Below are 27,896 nucleotides of genomic sequence, written 5' to 3' on the forward strand. Positions count from 1 at the left end.
TGTCTATTAAAAGCAGGAGTGGATAAGAAATCATTCAATAGACGTCCTATGGTTTAGGTCCTCAGGGGCAAACAATATTTTCATCTCACAGGAAAACTCATGGGCCTGCTGGTAGATATATTTAAATTTAGCCATGTGTGGAAACACCAACACAGGCTGAAAATATGACAGGCTCTCCCCATCAATAGCAGTCAGCCTTGGCAAAAAAAGGATTTTGGGCTTTTCAATTAACATTCCCCCCTTTTTAGGTCAGTTTAAATCATTTGACATGTTAGGAAGAACTATAATATGATGTAGAGTAGGCTAGTACTGTCAACCATTAACATCTTTTAATCTTTTCAGGTGATAGACTATGCCAATTTTAAAAGATTGAAAGAAGAGCTGCTGCCACTTAATATGCAGACATTTACACATCAGAATCAGAAACAGGTTTATTGCCAAGTTTTTTTACAGATACGAAGAATGTTCCTTGGTGTATATGGTGCATACATAAACACAGATACAGAAGATAAATTGTAGGAAAAATGACCCAAAAATAAAAACTATTATAAAAAATGATATAAAAGAAACAAGCTATTATAACATAAAGATATAGCAAATGGTTAACATGAATAGATATACCAAAAAAAAAAAAAGGTACAGTATACTATGACAAAATACTCTGAATAATACAATTAGTTAAAATAGATGTAAAATATCAGTAAAATGAACACAATCCAAATGTAAAAATGCCTCAAGATTATGTAAGAACTGGCAATGTAAAATATTGATGAAACCATAGACTGTATTTATAAAAGAGTGATATTTTTTTTTAAACTACATAACTATATAATGTAGGCCAAATATTTTGTTTGAGGCCCGTTCTGTTTTTGATATCTGTATTATTACATATGCATTTACTGTTGCTTCATAAAACAAAAAAATGCATTTCGCTTCCCTCTGTCTCATATAGGCTTTCACTCTTTCTATCTTTCTTAAATACAAGGAGTAAAGATTGTAGATAACTTGTCCTTGCTGCTTCACCCACACATGACAGACTGGACTACCTGCAACACAAATCAAACGCACCTGTGCAGTAAGGTGGACTAATTCAACCATCAGTGCCCCCTGTCTTCCTTCTAGTTTCCTGCAACGCTAAACTGCTCATATTCACAGTGTAGAAATGTAGCTAGAGGACACATTGCTGAGGTATATGCTGCTGGTTAAAATAACCTCAAAAACATCCAGAAGATGGAGGAGTTTCCGGTGGCCATGTTGGCAGCTCACTACTATTTTCTCCTCAGATGTTGAAATGCTGCTTCACTTCATGAAGGTAAGTTAGCTAGTTATACTCACAGGCATGTTGTGAGTGGCTGTGTTCAGTTGGTGTTCATGTGCGTGGCTGAAATGTTACTAATGTGGCTACTGAAGCTTAATTAGTCTCCATTTCATGTGAGTATGGCCTGTTGGCTTTTATGCTACTGTCCTTTGCAATATTTTAACATTGTGTGCTGTGTCTGGCTCTGATGTGCTTGAGCTCATTTCCTCATGCTACGAGGGGTGCTTTCATGATGATTTTAGTTAAGTGATGGTGAAATATATGTTTGTCTTAAATGTTGTGTGTGTCATGGGTTAACATGGGAATATTGTTGTTGATCTTGTTTTGGAGAGTTTGTATTAGCTAAATTCAAAGAAAGTCTCTAGTGGAGGTTAATCTTGTACAGAGAATTTGATGATGTTATCTTGTTGACATTTACCAAATCCAGTAAAACACAAGATTAATATGTTTCGCTTTGCTTTACTTTCATAATTGCATCCAAAATGCCTTTTTAGCATTTATATTGCTGCTACACGATGCTTCACTCATTGTCAATGTACTTTATATCAATGTAGCCTACTGATGTTCCTATGCTCATAATCAATGGTAATCATGCTTATAAAAGCAAATATTACCATGACTTCTAAGATGAATACTCTTAAGATTGCAGTTGTTGGAGTTGGGGATTGGCCACAGGGAGGCTTGACTCTCACATGATAATACTGTACTGTGTATGCTCTTTGTGGTCTCTTTGTCTACCAGGGGAATGGTCAGGTTGTGGTTGGCGCTGCCTCCCACACATACTGTAGTATATTTTACATAATAGTTGGCGTCTGTCTTTGTATGTTCTGGGGTTTTATGGAGAGAAGTTTATTCTAATGTGCAATCTCACATCTCCAATCTCTGCTCCGATCTCGATATGCTTGAGATGCAAAACATCAACTCTTTAGATATCCATTCACATACTTATTATACTCCACGAGTTCGCTGAATAACTGAAAGGCTCTTGGGTTTTGCTTTGTTTGACCCCTTAAACAGCACTGTGTTCAAATGTTCTAGTCTCTCGGTTTAAAACGTTTTTTTTCTTTATAGGCTACATTTTTCACATTTGTTGAGGTGGATTCTGGTTGCCATACTTGACATACCAGCATTCTGTGGCTTTGTCTTAGCATAGTAAAGATTTTTGCTGCTTTAGCAAGTTTAATTGATAAGCCAAAAGCGTATGTGTAATTTCATATAATAGGACATTTTATGCATACTTAACTGACACTCCAAAGTTGTACAACTATACTTACAGTATTTATACATTGAGCATGGACTGGTGTCATAGTCGGCAGTAAAATGGCAATGTGCAGCTCTGGATATGACCCGGTAACTAAAATAATTAATGAATTATTATTATTTTAAATTGATTTACATAAATTGCAATGATGCAGTTTTTTGGAACTGTTCTCCGATGTAACTACTGTAAAGCAACAAGAGTTGTGTAAAAACAGACTGATTGGTATTTGACTAGGAGCTGGATTATTGAAAAGTTGATTCACAGGAAATACAAATAATAATGAGCATTTATTCTGTATTTAATGTCATTGATTTATCAGGACAACATACAAATTGTTATATGCTCAACCTGGAGTTATTTTTCAACGAGAAGTCCAAATCTATTTCATTCTTTACATTCTTTTGCTCAAAGGTTTTGAGAGAAATGTGTCTTGGCAACTTTGAGGGACTGGCCCATTGTTTTGTCTCGGGGCTGCAGCTGATTATTTTCCTTGTTGATAAATCTTATTTCTCCACTTTATTAAAGTTTGGTCTATGAAATTCCAGAAAATAGTGAATCATGTCCATCACAATCCCCTAATGCCCAATGAGACATGCTCTAATGTTTGTCCAACCATCGGTCCCAAAAACATTCCATTTCCATTCATCAACTATTCGTTACCATCCCTTAAGACAAAGACAAAAAGCACTGAGAAGCTCAAACTAAAGAATGTTTGGCATTTTTTGATTAACATTAATAATCAATTATCTAAAGAATTTTCAGATTATTTTTTCGGTTGATGAAGTCATCTACAATGCACTATTTGTTTGAGCTGTACTATCCTCACCTTGTAGATTTTGAGTTAATTCTCAAGCAACACCAACAAACTCTCCACGGTCATCTGAGGCCTTACGGCTCATCACTCTGCCGTCTGTATCAGCTGTCTGAGAAAGTCATTAGATCATCTCCAAAAACAAACACATTTTCCGGCTAAGAGGCCTAACCTTCCACTTATAGATGAGAGAGATGTTGAAAGACGTGTACAGTCAGAGGTCCACCACAACTGTTATCCTCAGAGATGTGGTCGAATAATTGAGGATACTTTGGCTGACACTCCGACCCCGAAGATGATTTACAATGTCCTGATGATTTTCCCAACTCCGGGTCATTGGCGTCAAAGACAAAAGGAGTCTGTGCTGCCATTCAAACAGATGGATGAGATGTGAAAAAAGCTGAAAAAGAGAGAAACCTGGAGTCTGAATCTGTAAACCGCACTCATTGATGAGGTGCAGCAATGAAATGCTTCCTCCTTTGTGTGTCCGACAGCACTGCCTGTCTTCTGATATCCAGAGCCAGGAGTTTTCCCAATTGAAAAACTTTCCAATCCCAAATTACAGTCTCAAGTGGCTTTCGGAGAACCTGAACCTTTCCTGGTCGACGACCTTTGGCCACTGGGTTGATTTGGAGCAGTTCAACATCAGTTTTTATCAACTTGAGAAAGAACTTTTGTTAGCTGTGCCCAGGCAAGAGCCCTCTTCAATAATCTAGTTAGTGGTAAGAGGCACTTTACCAAGAGAGCTCACTCAGTGTGAGTGTGTGTGGTTGTGTTGGTCTGTATTTCTGTGATTCTCTTCCACATTTGTGTGGAGTTTCAGTCTGGATAAGGAAGGCAGAACATTCGGGATCAACCAAGAGGGCCTTGGTTTTCCTGGCGCACAATAGCAGGAAGTGCTGCCACTATATGGAAGCTGAAATAGTGGGACAACTCAGTCAGCAAGGCCTTCATGCCATCAGCCAATAGGACTTATGTGCTCACTCTTGTCCTTTTCCAACTTCCATCTTCGATAATCAAAATAAATAGAAAGGAGTGCCAGAAACGTTGTACATTCAGGCCAGGCTGAGTAAATATTCTACCCATGGCTTTTGAAAGATGATACACTTGATATTTCCAGTTTGAAGAGGCCAAATCTTTTCATCTGTGCCCAAATTCTGTATAATCTTTGCCATAAACTTGCCTAAAAGTTCTGGCGAATCATTGTTTCCTCAATCATTTTGTTCTTGGGAGGATGGAAAAGTCATTGAAATGCTGAACAGAAGTTATTAAATTGTTTTTTGCTGGGATAACAACTTCATAAACGGGGCTTTTTTTGTACGCTTTCTAACAATTCTCAGAGAGTAAAATCTCATATGTTTTTCCGTTGTATTGGTTTTTGCAGTGTATTTGATACCCATGTTTGGCAAACAATTATCAGTCTTATCAAGAGTCATTTGTCAGGCATCATTTTAAAGCTGGTGAAAAAGCCAATTTTCCATGCGTTCTTTAATGACCAAATCACTCAGCCAGTCAACATAGAGGCAAAAAGGAAGCTTTGACAGATAGCCAAAGTAGCAGAATCCTGCAATGTGGATCAGCCCCCCCCCTCTCAAAAATAACTTCTTAATAGCAGACTTGAGCAGCAAATTAAGATAATTGACTGTTCTGGTTTGGGAAATGTATTTTCCAAAAACGAATCAATTGAACCCACAGCTATTCCAGGCAGTTGGTCTCAATCTACAATATTGCAAACATTTCATCGCTTCCCATTCTTTGCTGTGCTGAGTGTGGCATTTCTTTGTGGAAAATGACAAGGTTTGAGGCCCAGAAACCAAACGCCAATGCTGTTAAACAACATAACTTGCATAATCTGTTATGGCTAGTTGGGACACACTTTTAAACTATGATTGCATGTTTCAAAGTGTGTTTTTATTGTGATTTTGAGAAGCGGGCAGTTTGTACCAAATTAACTGCTCAGATCGGACGACCGTGACCGATATAGTGTGGCATAATGCCTGGCACTAAGGTTTATTACAGGACTCAACAATAAAAATAGTTGTTTGTTAACTCTCAGACAGCTGAAGAATGTCTTTTACATACGTATGCAGCTTGTGGATTGCAGGAAAAATCTCACAGAAGTTCACATCGTTGCACACTAAATCTGTAGTAGTAACAGAAATGATATTTTATCTGGTAGAGAAAATTCAAATGTTCGTTTTGCAAGACTGTCAAGATCTTAACTGAACTACTATTGGATTCAAACACGGCAAGCTAAAACAGATGAGATGAGAGTAAACGCTTGAAATAAAACAAACAGACAGCAGAGTGAACATGCTGCATTATTTCCTCCAGATCTGCAGATAAGTTCAGTCTCAACAAAACTTTAATGATCTCTGAGGGAAAACTGGGTCACTGCAGCAGCAACGATTTAAACTACGAGTAAGAAAACCAAAAACACAGCGCGACACAGGAAGATCAAAGACGAAATAATGTCACTGTACTGCAGATAAAAAAAAATAACAGACTACAAAGTTAGTTGTGCACTTTATCTACTTTGCTGAGGCCCTTTCTTAGGCATGACTCTGCTCTATAGTTTAAAGTATATCACTTCTGGAAAACGCATTACATCCCTCACCTTGGACAAACCCTCTCCCCATTTTAAGCTGTGTGGCTCTTTCCCTGGAGGCCATGAACGACTTTGCAACCTCCCCAAAAATGTCAAGGGTACTTTAGTGGGAAGAGCAGGAAGGAGGCAACATGAGAGGGAACCTAGAAAAACATTTCGCCTCCTAAGATCAGTGTAAATATGTTTAGTCATAATTTTTGGGGAACAGATAGAGGTTTATCCCTACTTATGTACCATGCGATTATCTGCAGATTTCAGTCAAATATGTGGCAGAAATGTGGTTTCCAATTTAGATAACTGCGTGATTTCAACATGCAATTTCAAAAATCATATTGGTGGGCAGAGATACCTCCAGATAAAAAGCAAATCAGTTTAAGCGTCCAGTGTTTGCACGGCAATCTTTAAATCTCCATCATCTGGATTAACCCGCTGCCCTCTGTGAAGAACAATCTCTGGCTTCACACTCGGACATGTTTTTGACACCAAACTCAGTATTCCGCTCACATTCCTCAATGATGGCTTTGCCCCAGTCTTTGTGGCAATAAATCGTAGTTATTTCCTCGATTTCACAGATTTTTAAATACGCTCCTCTAACTCCGACATGTTAAATACCACGTTTGTGATACCAATTTATCGTAGCTTGCCAGAAGACTTTCAAAATGTACTTGTGGAAGTGCTTCTTTTTGCATTCCTCTGCTGCAGAAGTGTATTTTGTCAAATTGCTGTATGACAACCAAGTAATTTAGCATTAAGACTAAATCCTTAAGTCAGTTTCTCTCACTTCAGATGAAAAAGTGATACTCAGCCGGATCTCCAGGGGAATCTGTATAGTATCGGGCAGTAAAAACAGCTTCACCTGCTGTGCAGAAGTGAATTAAGATGTTGGCATGACAGATAAGGTCAAAAGCAAATAGAAAGACACATGGCAGCATTCTTCTGCTCCTGGTGTCCTTTTACACGAGGATGGATATTTAAGCATCCATACATTATGTTTGGAATGTGTACCGCTGTTTTTCCAGAAACAACTAACTGTTTTTCTTCTTCTGAATGTAAAGCTTGCTCTATGAATATGCGATGACTCCAGGGCTTTCAAATCCTCTTAAAACATCAATTTGAACATGTATGAAAACAGAAACCGTTTCAGATGCTTATCTTTTGGCCGCGACTCAGGGGCATCTGTCTACTGACCAGGGAGTTGTGAATTATTCTGTAAACAGAAAGCTCCGGCCAGTTCGTGGCTGCAGTAAATCTCACCAGTAGCTTAAAGTTGAGCCAAGGGCGGGTTAGGGTTAGTGGGTCAGCCTGCTTTCAGATAATGCCAGAACATGGAAATGACTTTGGCGAGGCCCAAAGAAAGAGCAGCAAATTGTGATCACATGACTTTGTAGAAATGCAGCTTTGGTATTATTTATTTTTATTTTTACAAGTCTTTTTATTTCATTATAGTGTACAATAATCGATGCCATTTCATTTACATTGTAATATCACAGTACACTCAATACACTCCCCACTCCCTCCCTCCACCCGCACATGCCCACACAGGCAAAACCAAAAAATGCTTATCAAGATAACTTAAACAGAGCCATGAAAAGAAACATAGAAAAGAAAAACAAAAAAATCAAAGTAATTATACAATACAGCGACAATGTAGACAATGACAACACCACAACTAGTATTTCCGGCCGTCTGGACTAATAGCCACAGAATGCACCATTCCATCACTGGTCATATCCCAGATATATTTTCCAAGTGAGAAAACAATGGCAACCACAGAGCTTGAAAAATATGTCAACGATTATAGTTTTCCAATGTCATTTTTTCCAGAGGTAAAAAATGTGTTATCTGATCAATGAAAAGTTTAAAAGTTGGGGGACGTTCATTCTTCCAGAATAAAAATATACATTTCTTGGCAAAATATGTTATTGTGATTAGTATTCTGTAATGTTTGGGATTCAGTTTAAAGTTTGGCATGTCATTTAACAGGTCAACACATGGATTTAGGCTATTTTGATGTCTAAAACGGCTTTTGTGAGAGCATGAATTGAATCCCAGAAATGTTTCAAGAGATCACGATCCCAAAACAGATGCATGAATGTTCCTTCTTTTATTTTACATCTCGGAGAGTTTTCTTTGGAAATATTATGCATCTTTATGGGTGTGAGGTCAAATTTGTTGATACATTTAAAGTTTGCTTCTTTGATTTTATTGCTTGTGAATGGAAAATGTATTCCTTCACAAATATTCAGCCAAGTAGTTTCATCTATCTGCATCCCGAAGTCCTTTTCCCAGATATTTTTTAAGGTTAGAAAGGACGACTGAGCTCTTTTAGAAAAAATGTCATTAAGTTCACTAATTTTTTTCGGGGACAGGTGGCGCAGTGGTCTGTGCGTCTGATCATCAGATCAAGGGGGCGTCACCCGAATTTGCTGCTGTGGGTATTGTCCACACTACATGTATGATATTAATGTGTACTTGTAAAAGCGCTTCGATGACTTCGAGGAGTGAAGATGGGCGGTGTGGCGCAGTGCGCTGTGCAATGATTATCAGATCAAGGGGGTGAAACCCGCCGCCGCTGCGTCTGTAAAGCCGTTGTGTCCTTGGGCAAGACACTTCACCTGAACTTGCTCCTGTTGGTATTGTCCACAGTAGACCATTACATGTATCTGTATGTGTAATGTGTATTTGTAAAGCGCTTTGAGTCATTGATAAAGCACTATAATAAATATAAGGGTTATTATTATTATTATTACTAATTTTACCTTTGATCGTGCTCGGTGACATCAATATCTCCTCCTCTTCTAACAAGGTATTATTTGAATGTCTTTATTGGGTGAACAGATGTGAACAAGACACATAATGGACAATGTGGGGTATGTTTCCGTGATGCTTAAAGGTGGTTTGGATAGATGAAACCATTAGCTTATACCTATTCAAAACGTTCTCTATTACACCATGCTGTTTGGTAATCCTCTTGGTTTCAGGGAGACTGTATCCATGCAGATCAGAAAATATCAAATGACCATGAAACCAAAAAACATCAGAATCAAGAAAGGACATATTTTAATGTTTTTTACTTTGCTTTATTCAAAATGGATGGACTTTTTGGGGTGCATTTTACTTGGCTGCCACAAGGGTCTAAGGACAGAGGCATATTTAAGAATGTTTGATATTGGGCTTTATCAATATATGATTGATTCCTTGACTGTTTCCCATCAAGGAGCTCGATAAATCAAAGCTTGCCAAATTACAAATATTGTACCGTCTGAAATGTTCCGGAAGCATTTGCTATCGTCAAGTGTTAAGTACCAAACGTTGCCATTGAATGCTTGGTCAGATTTGATTATTTATTCTATATTCAGATATTTACTTGTATAGAAAATGAAACTTTACGACACCTATCCTGTGTGGTTTTTTAGGGCTGGTATTCATTCACAGGATGAATTAACTTTAGATAAACAGAGGAAGTGCTGTTGCAAACACTGTTTCATTTACCAAAACGCCTGCTTTTGATTATGACCCAACAGTTTGTCCCAATGTTTCTTAAGCCATATAGATCAGACATTAACTAATACAATCACTCACAAATGTGGTTTTACACACTGATAAGGATCTAAATGAAAGATTAGTCAAAATCTGAACGTTTAGATGTCCGTACAGTTTTTGAACGCATTCCCCCCCCCTAACCCTCAGCACATCTTGATGCTATTCAGACGAGCTGATTGAGTATCAACATGAAGCGTGACTCTGTGATTGGTAATGTTGCTAATACAGTTTGAGGAATCTGGGACAGGGTGTGGAATGATAATCATTACGCCTGCTGTGACTCACTCAGAGCAAACATTAGCTTAGCCGCTGGATATTTCTGTCCACGAGCACCTGTTTGCATGTCACAGGCTAATTCATAACTCCTTGAGAGCTATGTACGGAACACATTTCAGCCTTTAAACAGCTCCATATGGACAAATACACTTGTCGGGAAGATTTTGGTTGACTTATAACTCGCCATGCAAAATTAGCTCCATACTACCCGGGCTGTTATGAGCCGTGGATCTAATTTGAGCCATACATTTGCCTAGCAACAGCTTGCACAGAGGATGGACATCCTACTAAGGACTTCATAACTTAATTACTGCTACACCACATGCCGCTCTGTTTGTGTATCTCCAGTGATTCACAGGCCTTATAAACCGTGTGTTTAATCAGTTTGTAAGGTGCTCAGGACATCAAAAGCTACCACAGTTACTCCACCACGTGTGAACACTTGGATCTCGTTTGATGTGCCGTACATTACTTAACCTGAGTGTGTGCAAGTTGATTGGGCCCGTAGCGTTTAATTATGCCCGGCCTCTTTATATCATTTCTGTATTGATTCATTTTATGCCAAAATGTTTTTATGATAAAGCTGAAATGAGAAAAACGGTCCAAATCTGTTTTGAATTCTCACTATTTTCATGAAAGACTGAAATTAGACGAGTGGAAAGAGTTTGACACGGCTACAAAGGCGTTAATCTGATATGCTGTCGTGTGATATCCAATGAGGTGGCACATTAACGCCTTAAATTCTACCTCTGTCTGACTAGCCAACCTCCCCCTTTTTCAAATAAACTGACCAGTTGATAAATAAATAAATCAACCAGCACTGGGAAAGTCAAATTGACAATTCTGACACAAACTTAAAAATGATCAATTAATCGTAAAAATGACCCAGAGCTAAATTGGTGAAAAACATATATATATATATATATATATATAAATAAAAGATGGTATACTTATTCTACCCAAGCAGACTATAATCCTACACTATGTAAACACCTTATTGCATCCCAACATGACTACATGGAGATTATAGTGAGAATACACAGGCACTTATTTTCACAGATGACTGAGCTCGTCATGGTGACGCTTTTCACTCCTTTCAGCCTCTTCAGCGCGATGAAAGGCGACACAAAGCGCCATCTTCTCTCAAAAACGTTGAACTCTCTTCAAAACAAGTTTGAAATGCTGGTTCTCACACACACGACAGCCCCAGAGGTGGAGTTTTGTGAATCGAGCCATAGATTGAGAACCCGATCCCCCACCCCCACCCTGGAAGAAAGCGCTAATTAGCTCAGATGTCCGGACAAATACACACCACGATGCTCCCCGGGAGATTGGGAAATAAGATGTTGTTGTTGTTGTTGAAAATCTCAAAGGGAGGATGTCAAATCTTACATCCAATTTACTGTGAGAGTGTGCTTACCTTAGTTAAATGAATGTACGGAAATCTGGTCATTAAAACATGTATTACCTCATAGACATTAAACAACAGCTGAACGGTTATTAATAAGGCTTTCGTAAGACGTTTTGTGGTGATAAGGGAATCCCTGGGTGTTCACTACGGAGATGAAGCCATGCGGAAGCTTTTGTTCTTGGAAATCCGACACGGCGACAACTCCGAAGTTGATTTTGATTGCACTGATCAAAAGAAGCACCGTGTCGCGATATTTCACCCCTGAGGCAGGGAACACGTGACTTCAAAGACCTCCATACTAATCCCATTTGGGTTATTTAATTAAGGACTCAGGGATATTGGAGACAAAACAAGTAAGTGACCTGCGGGGAGAGATACAGGTGTTCACATCAGGAAACAATTGCATCATGCAAGACTCAAACACACCCTTGCTAATATTGTAAAGAACTTTTTTATTTTGCATAAAATGCTGCTATAGTTAGTTACAGATTTTGGCAACAGCTCGCTCTTCCCATTTCTTTTGGTTCATTGCACAGGTTCCCCTTTGTTCGTTTAATTGTCATTCCAGGGAACATTCCCCAGCTTGGTTTAGATTGGTTCATGATGGCGAAGAATAGTGGAAACGCGGAGAAGATATGATCGTTAACCGCACGTTTATGTTCGATGTGGAAGTGATCTCAAGCTGTGCTTTTATTACATCTTGCCCTGGGGAAACTGCTCCCTAGTTTAAGGGTGACGTTCTGACCCAAATGTGGTATTGTGTGTATGAGAGAGGATATGAAGCACTCTGTGTGTTTGTGTGCATCTACAGATTGTTAAAGCTCTGCAATTTTTTTTATTGATGACTGCTTAGATGAGGTCAACTCTTAAATCCAACCATGCAAATCAGTCCTGTACTGAAAAACACTTTGATGTAGGGAACTTAATTACGGTTTTGGACCAAAGAGGAAGTGCTTTCATGCTTCTTTTTTTTTTAAGTTAGCTTCTCTCATAGAGGCTCAGAATATTTACACCGCTCGATGCCCAAAAAAAACACCTGCAGATGGATGGATTGGTCTTCATAAAAATCGAAATGATTGGTGTATCCCATGCTAAACAAGTGACAGGACAATGGCAGCAAGCTTTTGAGATTTCGACACAGCTCTAAAGGGTATTATGAGTCTCAGAAATGACTAAGTATTGGGAGATATAAGATTGTTAAGTTACAAAACATTCACAATATGTTGAACCGCCTGAATTTCCACAGTGGGAATAATTGTGGATATTCTGATACTAGCAATTAAACACGTGTACTGTATCTAAGAACATCTTCTCAAAATGTTGCTATTTTAACTTATATTTTTTCTTCTTCAGTGACCTTATTTAAGATTCTTTGATTGTTTTTCACTTAAAAAGATGCACCCTAAAACAACGTCTCCTATCTGTGATACAATTACAATACTTGTTAGTTGATAAAGTTTAGGTTAAGGTGTTAATATTTTCCCATGCCTATAAGTATTACATCCCAAATGGTCAAATGTCTTTGATTGTTGTGAAAGACCTTAACTGCTTTTAGCATCCGTCCCCCCAGCTGTGTTTTTACATCACTTGCTGCTGAACAAAATAACTCTCCTTTCAAAACAAAATCAGGTCACATAAACATGATGTCAGACTGCATGAATGTGGTGAAACAAACGGTAATTCAGTCTTATTATAGGGTTACTGCTGGGGGCCAATTAGCAGTTTGATGGATTTATCTGAGAGGCTATAATAAATTGTTTTTAATTATCTTTTATACTGTAACTCAAAGTTTAGATAGACCCCCGGTATAAATAATGGCCTTTTTGCCTCATATTGGATTTGCTTTAACTAACTTGTACTATCCAGCAATTTTGATAGTAATTTGATGATTTTTTGGAATGCTACTACTCTGCACATTCAGATCTAAATCTCCCAAATTGTGTGAGAGGCTAAACTCAAGCTGTGGTATTTAAATTGCTCTAAGGTTGTTCAAACTGACAATAAAAGTGGGTGATGGATCATCTGAATTTCTTTCAAACTTCCATTCTCCAGGACCCCTACCTGGGCGAAGGTTTTAGGGTGGGCTCGGGTGTCCCGAACCTTTGGGCAACTATCAAACCTATTTTTTTTTATGTACGTTTTATCAGACAGGAACCTTAGTTTGCCTCTTTTGTTTTGGATCAAAAACACATTCCGGTGTGAGTGCGGATGCTTGTGGGCACCATGTGGATTCAAGAGAAACACTTAATGGAGTCTGTTGTTAGTTATCGTGGGTTTGGGAAAATACCAACGGTCTTTGTGCAAGACTAAACAAAAGTATGGCCGATGAATGTAGGGGCAAACAAAGTTTAGAAGCTTTACAGGGTCTCAGGTCAGCCTTATGATCAAACTGTGGCCAAGAGCCTTCTTCACATATTCAGATATTATTGATACAGAAACTAATGTTGCATGCAAGTATTAGTCTGCATCAGTTCCTTGTGTCAACAAATGTACATCTACAATGCATCTTAACCCTCCTATTGTCTTCGTTTTCCCCCCCTTACTTTGGTGTTCGCGGTCAAATTTGACCGGTCCTGTTTTAACTGCTATTACATTAACAAAATAACCATTAATCACCACATTTCATTTAACACCCTTTCAAACTGTAAATATTGTATCAGACTACTGGTATACATGGAAAACTGCAGTAAATACAGTATACAAAGAAAAGACACTGAACATGTATTGCGTGTGCCAGGTGTGATTCACATGGGAGGATGGGCACATAAGGGGGGGGGGGGGACACATCTAGAGTGTGTGTGTGTGTGGCCGTTTCTCAATCGCGAGGATGCTGGCTTGGTAGCACAGCCGAGCCGAGCATCTTGCTTCAGAAGCAAGGCAAGAATACTTCCTGGCATTCGGAAAACAAAGAGTGGAACAGGCTAGCAAGTGTGCAGGTGTGCGTCATATGAGAGGCCCCGCCTTACATCTTCTGCCACAGATTTGGGGAAATTGGTCCATGCGCAAAGCATTGTGGGGATTTTAAGACCGCGGAGTCTACCCATGTGCAGCCTCCAAATTTCCCCCAAACCAAGGACGCGGCCTCGGTGGAATTCCAAGTATGCTGGAGATTGGAACAGTCCTTCGGCGGCACTCGATGACGTAGCGTGTGTGTGTGTGTGTGTGTGTGTGTGTGTGTGTGGTGTGTGGTGTGTGTGTGTGTGTGGGTGTGTGTGTGTGTGTGTGTGTGTGTGTGTGTGTGTGTGTGTGGTGTGTGTGTGGTGTGTGTGTTGTGTGTGTGTGTGTGTGTGTGTGTGTGTGTGTGTGTGTGTGTGTGTGTGTGTGTGTGTGTGTGTGTGTGTGTGTTGTGTGTGTGTGTGTGTGTGTGTGTGTGTGTGTGTGTGTGTGTGTGTGTGTGTGTGTGTGTGTGTGTGTGTGTGTGTGTGTGTGTGTGTGTGTGTGTGTGTGTGTGTGTGTGTGTGTGTGTGTGTTGTGTGTGTGTGTTGTGTGTGTGTGTGTTGTGTGTGTGTGTGTGTGTGTGTGTGTGTGTGTGTGTGTACACACAACAGCAGGGTTAAAGCATTGCTCCAAATCTATGATGTTCGCAACTTGGCTTATTCAGAAATGGTAGATCTTTGTTTTTACAAACTGGAACTCCTTTTTAAAAAAAAAAAAAAAGAGTAATAAGTGAACTACAACTCTCATGCTGCCTTTAGAAACAACTTAATGAAATACTATTTAATTCACGGCTAACAACGAGTTGAAGCTCTAGGTTACACCTGTGTGTTTTTTGGGGGGTTTTTGTGGAACAACTCACCCAAGCAGGTTAAATAAATACTTTCTGGATGTTTTTGGCAGCTGTGGTCAAATTCCTTCATTATTCATTTAAAACTGCAATTAATCTTTTTACAATTTGCAACAGGTGGGGTTCGTGCCTCTGACTGGTTTCTTCTATGGAGCACCTATGGTGAGGCTCATGGGTGTCGTAGTAATAACAGCCTTTTCTCTAATGCCGAAATTTGCCAGAAAAAACACGATTTCTCTGTCAGTTTTCAGGTAAAGGAAACATTGAGAATATCGTACAAATGAAACACCTGTAATGTAAATGTACAGACAAAGATATTATTGTCTGGAATAAAAAGGTCAGACTTGTCTTTCCTTTTGGTCACACCTGGTCTAATCTTGATTAATCTACTCTTACAATTTAAGGATTTATTGTTAGGCTTTGAGACATCCACTCACTTTTACACAATATTTAGGATGAGCGCTTTTGGAGCATACATTTGAATGTTATTAATGTAACGTTGGACCTTCTTGTTTATGGATTTGTTTTTCTTTGGTAGTTCCATAAAGACACAGGGAAATCTGAAGAAATGATAACGTCAATTCAAATGTGCACTTGATTAAGATACAGTATAGTTATTTATCTTTTTTAATTTGATAATCTATAGATATTTAGCCTTCTACTGTTGGTCTGTATTTACTTTCCATTTTATTATATTTTTAACTTGTGAAAAACTACCTTTTTTTCACAAGTTGCTTCCACAAAACAATTTCCCGATATAGGATCAATAAAGTCTGTCCAATTGAATGTATTGAAACCCAACTGAATACTAACACAATGAGTAAATAACATTTTGACAGCTTCCAATTCACTTTCCATTTTTCTTCACACTCAATGAGACTCTCTTTAATGCAGTTAAGTGTTAGTTCATATCCTAAAGCAGAGTTCAACAATACGCTGAATAGCTTTGATGTCTCTATTAGCTTCAAAGATGAGAAGTTTTCCTTCTTAATCATTAATCATGCCCTTGAAACATGAAAGTTTCTCAGCAGAAGTGCAAAAATACTTTTCATAATAAGGATAACAATGTTCATCTAGGCCAGGCCCCCAGTGGGATATCCAAAAAACAAAGAGTGAACAAGCGGACGCTGACTGTCGTCCAATGTGAGCAGAGGCTTCGTTAAATCAGTCAGGAAATCAAATCCCAATCAACATAAATACACTTATTCCATATTAAAGATCACATAAACACTGTAACCGTGTCTAACAAGCTTTATCTCGAACATCAGAGTGCAATATCGGCTCACTTTGACAAAATATCTACTCTCTAAATAACAGTGCGTAGTCATGACATGTACCTCGTGGATCCAAAACTAACTCTGACATGCAATCCCTTCTCTGCACCACAGCTTTTGTTTAGCCCTAAATCCCTGTTAACTAAATACTTTGAATGGATGACAGATGTTTGCTATGGCTGATATTTAAAACTATGTAAACTAAGTGATAAAATGGGAATTCAATTAGTTATACAAGACTGTCTTCTCTGAGTTTCCTCATTCCAAAAGTTTGCTTACTTTTTTAAGAAATGTAAAACAATCCCAAAGACATGAAAGAACATCTAACCCAAAACAGCATTGCTTGAAACCCTGAGGGGAGTGTATTATCTGTCGTTTTTATAGCATTATTAGCATAAGGTCATTATATTCCCAGCGTTGAGAGGAGAATCTGGGCTCCTCCTAACTTTTCATAATTTGGCTGATAACTTTGGAATCGTCCAGAACTGTAATCTGATTTTTTTTTTTTAAAACCTTCGCTTGCTTTTGAAGTCTGTAAAAATGAGGAATCAATTACGGAGCACACACCCATTTCTTTCTGTGTTGTTTCTGGAGAAGCGCAGTAATTTCCCCCATTTTAACTGTGTCAGTACTGTGTGATTAATTAGCCACACACACACACACACACACACACACACACACACACACACACACACACACACATATATCCCAGAACACTTGCAAACGCCCTCCAGCTTGTTAGCACAACCTGCCAACTGCAGTTAATGTTTCCACCTGTTCCTTTTAGGACAAAAACAGCTCCCTCTTTCATCTGTTTGATGTTCATCATGGCAAGTTGACTGCGATGCCGACAGGGCAATCATTTCCCAACCTCTCCGAATCACTGAGTAATAAGCTATTTTGGCTACTTGGCCCCCGAAACAATGGCTGTTATTAAATCATAAAAACACAAAGTCTCTGAAAAGGAGGATTTGCTCCATTTCTTTACCCTAAATGCTCCTAATGTGTTCCAGAGAGTTTTTATTCCACCTGCTTCAACTCACAGCGCACAATGGCTGCTCTTTTCCCTTTTTTGGCGATATGTTCTCATTTCAATGAACCCAGACTTTGTTTAATGTCATTATTAGATCACACCTGTGCTCCCCTGATCCGAGCACCAACGCACTAGACCACTGCGCCACACGCCTCTCATAGTTACAGTATGGGATGCTGGCAGTAAACACACACACACACACACACACACACACACAGGGTGGTGGTGCCTTGATGTATTTATTTATATGTTTCCTTCTAGCTCCAGTGCAACTCTGCATACAAAACATATTGCTACAGTATATACAAACAAAACTAAAGCTCAAATTCTTTTAAAACGTTACTTTTTTTTAAAATTCCTGGACCTCCACAGGAGGAACATGAAGAATTTCCTGTGGGGTCATGTCTGGTCCTTGCACACTATTTTTGGCATCCCCGCTCTTTCCTGTTTTCAGTCTATTGTTGGTAAAACACAAAACATCTCCCACACAGCAATAGGCAGTGTCAAAGGTTTACAGAGAGTGACCTGTGTGACTGTGAGCCTCTCATTGTTTTGGTTCAACTTTAACCACAGTATGTCCTGTAAACTGTACGCACACACACACAGTCACACACATATAAACAACTCAGACCCTGATGAAAGAACATTAATCCCTTAAAATTGACAATAGGATTACGGTGTTAAAGAGCACTGCCATCACTCTTCTACTTCCTGCCCCCTCCGTGTCATCGGGGCTCCTTCAAATCCGTTCAAAGGCCAGACTCTGTTGTGGGGGGGGCTCGCCCGCTGGGTCGTCCTCTGAACTGTACGCTGACGCCTAACTCGAGCAGACAGGTTAATTCTGGAAAAAAATTAAGTCGGCACTACTGGAAGTTATAAACGATGTATTTTAGAGCTCTTTGTTCCTCTAATTGGTGATTGTGAGTTTAACAGAAGAGGATAGGATGACTCATAATTCATAATAAACTCATATAATACACACACACCAGCTGTTTCACTGTGCTGTGACATTACCAGATCCCTTCAGATCTCTTAGTTACTATAACACCTGTTTGTTACATCAGATTGTTTTACACAAGTAAGACAAAAGTCTGGTGATAATCTTGAATTGAATAAAAATACCCAAACTAATGCCTCTGAATCCAAAGCCTGATTATATCTCCATCACATAATTATTAACATGATGAGCCACACTTTTGCACTGGCTGACATGTTCCCTATTACGATAAACGCTCGTACTGCAGTTTATTTTGTCCTGAAAATACTTTAAAATGACATCAAATAGTCCACATTACATGCACTGTGTAGTCTTCTCCTAAGACTTAATTTGCTCAACGTTACAGTGCCCAATCTTTTTTGGTTAGTTATTCTTATCTTTTATAACAATTATTCAAAATATAGATGTATGATGTGTTTTATTAAATATTTGTATCATGAATTCACTGACTTAAAGGTGGGGTAGGTAATTCACTTCAGAAACACTTTTTGTTATATTCCATGGAATGCTCTTAACATCCCGATAGCAAAGAATACATTAAATGCTTTGACAATAAATACATACAAAAATGTCATCTGTGGAAGCCGTGGCGCTGTAAAAAGCACGACCAATCATCTGAGCCGGCCCGGCTAAAATAACTGGATGGCCTACCTGCCTGTCAGCCTTCCATCTGTGCACAAACTTGTCTCGTGCCCTCATTGGTCATGTGCGCGTTCGTGTGTGTTGGAGGAGGGGCTCTGTAAGGAAGTCTGAAGGAAGGGGCAGATTTTTTTCGGCTGCGTACTTTCAAATTCTAGCGCACTCGAGCTGCTTTCTCCATTCTTACCTACCCTATCTGTCTTAACTGTCACAGACAAGGTAGCAAACAAAGCCAGATAGGATTTGAAAGATGGTCTAGGTTGTTTTTGTGGAATTTGTTTACAGCACCAAAAATCTAGAATATTACCAGCCTTGCCCTTTAACATAGCATGAGTTAAAAATGGTTAAACCTTCAAGAACTGACTTTTGTTCCACTAGCGAACACAACATTGACATATAATTACATTATTAAATTGAAATAATGAACTTGTCTGCAAACTGTTTCTAATTGACATGCATCAGTCAATATTTTGACTTTTTATCTCTGTTTTTGGTCTCTACCAACTCCTGAATAAAATATCTGGCTCATTTAGCTGCTAAGTGCTCTACTATGTTCACCAGCTATAGTCTCTGTCCATGTCTGTCTGCTCTCTGCTGAGCAGGTAGTGGCTTTTAGTTTTTTTCACAAGATGTCTTTTAGGGGGGGGGGACAGCTCACCAATGAGCCAAAAACTCAGTAGAGAGTTCTGAACAGCTGCATATTCTTATTAAGGTTACGTTATACATTGTACTGTGCACTACCTGCAAAGCAACATGCATTGTGACTTCTTTACATTGTCATTTGATATGTTATGATATTATATACAGTATTGGTAATGGCTGCTTAAGGGCTTGGCTTATACGGATGCATGTTTTTGCTAAAATACAAACTGCTGTGCCTTTATACAGATGACTACATTCTCTGAGATGTTTCTGTTTTATAAGTTTTTGCCTCAAGATAAATGTAACTTCAACTTTGAGTCTTGCTTTTATGTTGTGGAGTGGTGCCTCATTGTTGATAAAACTTGGATTGTCTTCCACACTTTGTAATTTCGATGATGTAATGTACACAATGCTGTTGGATGAAATATTTTTTGTTTGACCGATATGTGAATTATCACCCCGGTGTCAGTATAACGTGATACACAGGCGGCAAGACGGGGCTGCTTTCGGTCATCATTTATTTTAGAATTAAACACAACCCCAGTTGTATTTATGCCCATATCGTAAACATTCAGAATACATAATAAACACGGTCTATTTTAAATTAAATTTTGAATCACAACGAGCCATGATTTGCCACAGTCTTAGCTCCGCATCTAAACCAGATGTGCTCCTAACTGCGTCCTGGAACAGCAGATCCAGCAGGACCGAACCCTGGAGGACGCTTCTCTGTGTCTCTTCACGTTGGAAACATACAAATTAAGACGTTACACGAGGAGTATACTCTCGGGGCTGCTCTCATGCTGTGTAATTTTTCATTTATGGTCTCGGCTCTCACAGGAATGACATCATCACGGACTCGATTTATGCTGCGAGTGGCTCGTCGTGTTAGCTCCCGCTGCAGAAGCCCAGCGTCTCACATGTCTCCTTTTATAGCGTATCGGCCTTGAACTGCGACGGGCAGGAGAATTGTTCGCATAGCACATGTGCCGTCCCAAACTATTCACTTAACCATTCACCGTAATGCAGTTAGTCAAGGGACTTATACCCCTCTCTTCTCCTTTTTCACAGTCTTCTATGGTTTATAGCTGGCTGGGTTGTGTTGCTGCGAGGCCTCCTTAATTCCCGCTAGCACTACAAAGAAGTCTGCGCTCTGTGTTTTAGCCCCAAAGTCAAGTAAAGTTTTTGTGAAATTATCTGGAGCTCTAAAACAAAGATTATGCATTGTGGAACAAATTAGGCTTTTTTTTATTTCCTGATGTTGGGATTATAGGATGTGACAGCAGCACATTTTTATAACCTGAAAGATATACCGTGACTAAACAGATTAGGATAACTTTAGGGGATATTTTAGGGATGGTATGTTAAGCGTAAAGTTTGTTTCCCATGCAGAGCCAGACAGCTGGCTGTCAATATGAAGTCCATCAGTACGACAAGAGACATGTCTGGAATTCTACCGGACGACTTGGTGACAGTTTTAAACCAAATAATGTTCAGAGACAAAGGAAAACTTAATCATGTCTTAATGCAAAAAACGTCTTCTTCATGACTGTATCATAATGCTATCTTGTACTTTACTCAAGTCACACATTCCTCCTTATGTGTATAACCATTTGCCTTTCAAAGGACTTGGTCACACCAGCACTTGTGACAGTGGACTAATATAAATAAAAATAGATGCAAAACCCCACTTCAGGGGGTTAAAACTCTTACCAGGTATCCAGTTCAAACCCCAAGACTGTTAGTGTAACATTAATGTGACCTGGCACTACAATTCATTTTTCAGACTAAATTATATAATTTTTCAGAGATTCTCTTGCATTTCCACTTCCAGTTCAGTCCAGGATTTGAGATCAGTTTTGTTCTTTTAATGTTAGCTCAGTGAATGTGATTCATTTGAGTACCCAATACCATCTGTAGTTTTGGACAAATTGTAATTTTAAACTCTGGTTTAAAGTTGTGGTTATATTGTTTTATGTTGAAAGTTTATCTGAACATTATAACGATACAATCCCAAATTCGAAAAGTTTATAAAAAAAAACATGTTTGATACAAAAGGAACATGAATTAAGTCAGAAATTATTCCAAACTTTTAATTCAATCATTAAACTAAGATGGTAGTACATAGCAGTCCTTTGAAAGTATAGCGATCACATCAAATCATAAAAATATGTTGATGGTTGACTTATCACTGCAATGAAGACCTAACCTTAGTTTCTGTTGTTTTTCTTCGTCAGCTGCCAGCACAAAGTCCTCCAATAAATCACAAGATGCAACTTTTCGTTTGGGGAATATGTGCAGGAAGTAAACACAGTAATGGTCAGTGGCGGACTGGCCATCGGGACGAATCCCGACAATAATTTCCTAGCGGTATTTACTTGCGGTACCGAGGTGGGCCGGCGGTACCGAAGTGGGCCGGTCAAGAGTCCCGGGATGATTTTTAGTCCCATTCCGCCCCTGGTAATGGTCACCAGACAAATAGTTGAGAGGACATATTGGCCGTTTCTCAATGTCGAGTATACATGCTGCAGAGCCACTATTTCAAGTATACTACATCATCGAGTGGCGCCGAATGCTGGGCATTTAACATGCATTTAAACAGTCCTTTGGCGCCACTCGATGAGGTAGTATACTTGAAATAGTGGCTCTGCAGCAGGTATACTCGACATTGAGAAACGGCCCCCTGACTTGGGTTGAATTGTCATCCATCACTGTCTGTTGTCATCACACGGATTCAGCCACTAATGACATATTATTTGGGGATCTACATCCTTCTGTCTCTGGACACTAGGGATGGTAACTCACACTGTAGGACAGGATGTGCATTTCTTTCTATTTTGGGAAACAAGGCTGTTAAGAAATACTTACGTGTTGTTGTTGTTTGACAGGAATTATGAAATAGACCACATGGTATGCATCATGCCAGGCTCAGGAAATTGACAGATTCATTTCAGCAACAACATTTTGCAAATATTTGAGCAGGGAATCAAAGAAGAAAATGGTTTGAATGCTCAGCTAAGCATTGTTTGATTTCATATGTTGTCAGCTCTTCCTGTGTGGATTATGTGAAGATGCCACCCCCTTGGTTTATTATGCATTATTGATGCCACAGCACAAAGTCATTCAACACAGCTGTTGTTTTTTTTTCCACCAAGAAAACCATCAAAAGCAGAGCCCGGAGGCCCAGTGGTTTAAAACAAATGCCATGCAACCGTAACGATCTGTCTTTAAATGTGGTCGGGGGCTGTTGTTGCATTTCAACCCCATATTCATACTTCCTGTCTCCCTTTATTGTTTTAATTAAAGAGGTTGAAAAACTCACCAACAGTTGCACGTATCCAGAAAGTAGTCATTTACACCTTTTTTGTGTGAATTGTTTTATTAGAAATCGTAAGTCTGCTGCAACTGATGCCCGACAGGTCACAAGGTTAACATTTGTCAGACCTACACAAGACATTCAAGTCAATATTATTTACATAGCCCATAACCAATTTACAACATGACATATGGCATATCCACATTTAGCTTGTGAATATTAGGTGTGCCAAATATGATGGCTAAGGCTATTATTCCAATGTGTCACAAACATATTTAATCAACATTTGGGAAATAAAAGTATTGTTTGGTACTGCAAATATCTAATATCAAAGGACTTCAACAAAAATGTATTATAATACAAACCAAAAAAATGCGAAGTAAAAATACATCTTAATAATTCTTAATCCACTAGTTCTTTCAGGAAATGTTCCTCTTGGATCATACTCTACCATGCCTTAAAAATAAAAAGATATATATATAGATATATAAATTAACTTTCTGTAATATTTTTCCCATTCATTCACTTAATGATGCACTCCCTGCAAAACGTGTGTAGACTTGGATGGAAAATATCCCAGACATTTAATAACGACTGAGTTCCAATTTTAAAAAAAGGCACGAGACGACGACAAATCCATTTTTAGGCAGTCCCGTCTCCTAGATCTGCATTGATGACCTAACCGCTTTATTTTGAATCTAGGTCTATCCAGGCCACTTCCACTGTGAAATCAGAGCAGCATGTCTGAGAGATGTGTGTCAGTGAGTTATGCGTCCAGAGAGCAGAGAGTCATTTATCAGTCTACGCTCGGGGCCGCTGGGAGAGCCAAACTGAACCTAACACCGGAGCTTAATCTGCACAGGTGTCTCTCTGTAAACCCCCAGCTGCTCCTGACATGCAAAACCTCCATTTGGGTTGTGTGGGTGTCATGTAGGGTGATACACATCCATTCATTGATTCACTTTGTTTTTATAGTGCCAGAGTGTTGTCTGAGTGTGTGAACATCGGGCTTGTTAAACTAATTTAGATGGGCTGTGGTGATTTATACCAAAACATTTCAGTAAATGGGAACACAATGAATACTTGTCAATTCAAATGTTATTCATATAGCTCAATAAAACAAAAGACCTCACAAAGGGCTTTACCGTTTGTACATATAAACAAACATGAATGACAGTGTATACAAATGAATAATAAAAGGACAACATAGACAATCCGATTCACAAAATGGTTATTTTTAAGTAGGAAAAACTCATTCCAATTAAGAAACAAATCTCCTTTTCATGAATACAATTCAGGGCAGAGTTGACAATGGGTAACAGAGAAGTTACATAAAAAAGAAAGAATATATATTGAAATGCAGCCAATTGCAAAAATCCTTAAAGGTGGGGTAGGTAATTTTGGAGAAACCAGCTCGAGTGTGCTAGAATTTGAAAATACACAGTCGGAGAAAATCTCCCACTTCCTTACAGAGCCCCTCCTCCAACACACATGAACGCGCACATGACCAATGAGGGCACGAGATAAGTTTGTGCACAGATGGAAGGCTGACAGGCAGGTAGGCCATCCAGTTATTTTACAGTACTACGGCTTCCACAGATTAAACATTTTTATGGATTTTTTGTCAAAGCACTTAAGATATTCATTGCTATCGGGATGTTAAGAGCACTCCATGGAATATAACAAAAAGTGTATCTCGAGCCGGTTTCTCAAACTTACCTACCCCACCTTTAATGTATTAGAATGATCTTAAAGACGACGTTCTAGAAAATACCTTAGAAACTGTTTGATCACATGGCGGTTTTTGTTCATTTGCACCAAACTCTAGGTTAGGGATAAACTAGCAAGCAAGAAAGACACCAACCATGTCTGTAAGAATGTGTTTGTGTTGGGATCAAACTCTTCAGAACTCACCAGAATCGACATCGACAACGAGTTTTCTCTTTTATCTCTTGCCTTTACATTAATAATGTTCCTGAGCAAATTAATCGTTAAAACTTTATATTTATACTTTTATTTTTCATTTTATCCTATCACCTCTTTGAACATTAACCATAGTACATTCTTTCTGATATACCTCACACTGAGAAAAAGTAGGTTTTATGATATTGGGGCATAAAGCTTAAATCTGTATTAATCTCAAAGGTCACCTATCATGCTATTTTAGTTCAAGCCACCATACTGTATGTAGGCCTATGTATTGAATGTGTGTGTGTGTGTGTGTGTGTGTGTGTGTGTGTGTGTGTGTGTATACAGGGGCGCCGTTTACCGACAGGCAAGGCAGGCAAGTGCTTGGACCAGAAGGGGGCCCCCAAAGAAGGTATATTAAGAAGGTCCACAGCAACGACAACATGAAACACCCTTTAATTTACTGCAACGACACGTCGGGAAACCCCCTCAAGGGGGCCCCATGCAAAGAGCTCCAAGAAACTGCTTCTCAATTTCAGTTTCGTTTCTCTGCTCTGGGGGGGGGGGGGGGGACTTTACTGGCATTGATCCGGACCAGTGACCTTGTATAAAGTTCACAACTGGACCTTTAATAAAAAAGTTTGAGTACCCCTGGCATAGGTCTAAAAAACATGTCTATAAAGTGTTTTGCTCAAAATACCAAACAGATCACCCATTCCAGCCATGCCTCATATCCCTCCATTTCACTTCCTGTTTCAAAAGTGCTGATTTGGGGTATAAAGCTTTAAAAAAAAAAAAAAAATTGATAAATAAAAAAAAAAAAGAAGGAGGGGGCTGAGCTCATGCGGGACCCGGCAGCTACTGTCTAAACTAAATACTGCCGTGATGAAACGCCATATCATGGATTATCAAGGATTATCTCTGAAACAGTATGGAGCTCAAAGGCTTTCTCTCTTGCCGGTTATACCACAAGGTGAGTTCCTTTTTATTTCCTGCTTCTTCACACCCATGCTCTCCAGTACAGGTTAGCTCTGAGTGTTAGCGATGCTAATGTAAACACCGACCATATTACGTCCAAAACAGTCGGGCATTGTTTCTGATAGCAACGTTTCTGATAGGGCCGTGGGTGTAAAGCCAGCCTACATTTCCGATATTACGTCATATCGGACGCAAATCTGGATCAGCTCCGTTGTAGCCCTGTTTTTAGAGATTTGGGTACGGAGGAAAAGAGAGAGGGTTTTATTTTCTGACGCTGCGTGAGTTCCCTGACACACCGGGGACACATATTTATGTATAAAAGACATCAAAAAGTGCATTTTGCATGATAGGTCCCCTTTAATGGTCTCTATGTTTATTTAAATACATTAGACATTTCTGAAAGATGATAAAAAAAAAAAAAAAATTTTTTTTATCAAATACTTATTGTTAAAAAATGTATTCGTTTTTTTTTTTTTATGAATCTGCATCAACTTTATAACTATTTGTCTATCTATTATTTATAATGATAATTTTATTTTTTGGTTTATGAAAATAAACTCAATCCATGTTTTTTTTTTCGAAAAGTCCCCAACAACATATTGCACAGCCAAAAACCGAGCAGCCTCAGCTCTACCAACCCTTGGTCGTCCATAAAATGCCTGATGTACAGTAGGTGTTGAAACATCGGACATGTGGCATACAAAAGCAAGCATGTGCCTCTCAGTCTGGACATACTTTTTCAGTTCAAAGCAAAGATTAATAACAGCAGGAATAACAAGGCCCTGCGTTTAACTCCATCAGCTCACGCTCAACTGACCCAGCACAGAGGAAATGTACTATGGTGGTCTGAAAACTCCCAGAAGTGCCGTGGTCCTACTGTCCCTCCGCTGTGCAGCACAGTAGCCCACTGTGGATTCTCAACTGTGTACAAAAGCCATGTGCCGTTAACATTTCAACAGGTTTGGTTTATATCGCTTTGGGGATGGATTTGGGGTGGTAAAGAAAAAAAGACATGCATGCAGTCTCCTGACCTCTCCTCTTTCACATTAAATCACATGTTGTGTTTGCTTGTGGTTCCAGTGGATATTTGTCAGAGACAGTAGCCACATCCGAAGAAGATGTTATGGTTAAGTTGTTGGAGCCTATGGTGGGAATATCTCTGACCACAATGTGCCTTCTGTGTAAGCACTCTCTGGGTCCATGTACATCCAAAGCAATTTTAATGATTCCCTTATATTATAACTCTCTTATTACACAGCTTGGTTGAAAACTCGAAAAGCAAGAAACTTCAAATTCATGATGGCTAAACTGTCCCCAGTGAAGAAAAGAAAGAGTGCGCAAGAGAAGGAAACATGTTAAAAGACAGAGAGCTGAACGTCAGAGAAATGAACAGAAGAAGACCGACAGGAAGTAAACACTAAAGGGTACAACAGCAGAAGACAGACAGAGGGTGTTTCTCAATGTCGAGGACGCTTCCTTGGTAGGACATGTCTTCCGAGTCAGGTCCTTCAGAAGCGAGGCAAGAATCCTTCATAGCCTCGGAAAACGAAGAATTGTGGAACAGGCTAATAGGTGTGCGTCATATGCGAGGCCCGCCTTAAATGGAGCGCGATTTCCGCCAAAGATCTTGGAAATTGGTCCGTGCGCAAAGCATTGTGGGGATTTTAAGACCGCGGAGGATACACATGTGTAACCTCGAAATTTCCCGCAACGAAGGACGCCGGCCTCGGTAGAATTCCAAGGATCCTGGACATTGGAACAGTCCTTCGGCGGGACTCGATGACGTAGCATCCTTGAAATAGTGGCTCTGGAGGAGCCTTCCTCGACATTGAGAAACACCCAGGAAGACACTAAAGGGTACAACAGAAGAAGAAAGACAGGAACAGGGCGTGGGCTCTGGCAGTGTATACAAAACGGTTAATGGAAAAGAAAACATGAATGGACATGGACAGTTACAGAATCCTTGATCAGTGCTGCCGCTGCAGTTCAGCCATTGGTTGACTATATTTTTTTCTTTGCAGAAGCAATACATTAATTTTTAAGTAAATGAAAACATTTTAAATCAATATTGTGAGTCAAGTCGTTGGTGTATTTAGT

General features: G+C 39.3%; 1 long non-coding RNA gene across 1 annotated transcript in view; it reads left to right on the forward strand.

Moving 5' to 3' along the window:
* Window positions 1-1,120: 1,120 nt before the first annotated feature.
* The window catches only part of LOC117485217, a 211,351-nt gene continuing 184,575 nt past the window's right edge, over window positions 1,121-27,896 (forward strand). Inside the window, exon 1 of the long non-coding RNA XR_004556209.1 lies at window positions 1,121-1,312. This is a non-coding gene — a long non-coding RNA (uncharacterized LOC117485217). The remainder of the gene's footprint in view (window positions 1,313-27,896) is intronic.

Source organism: Trematomus bernacchii, unplaced genomic scaffold (assembly GCF_902827165.1).
Source record: "Trematomus bernacchii unplaced genomic scaffold, fTreBer1.1, whole genome shotgun sequence".
NCBI lineage: Eukaryota > Metazoa > Chordata > Actinopteri > Perciformes > Nototheniidae > Trematomus > Trematomus bernacchii.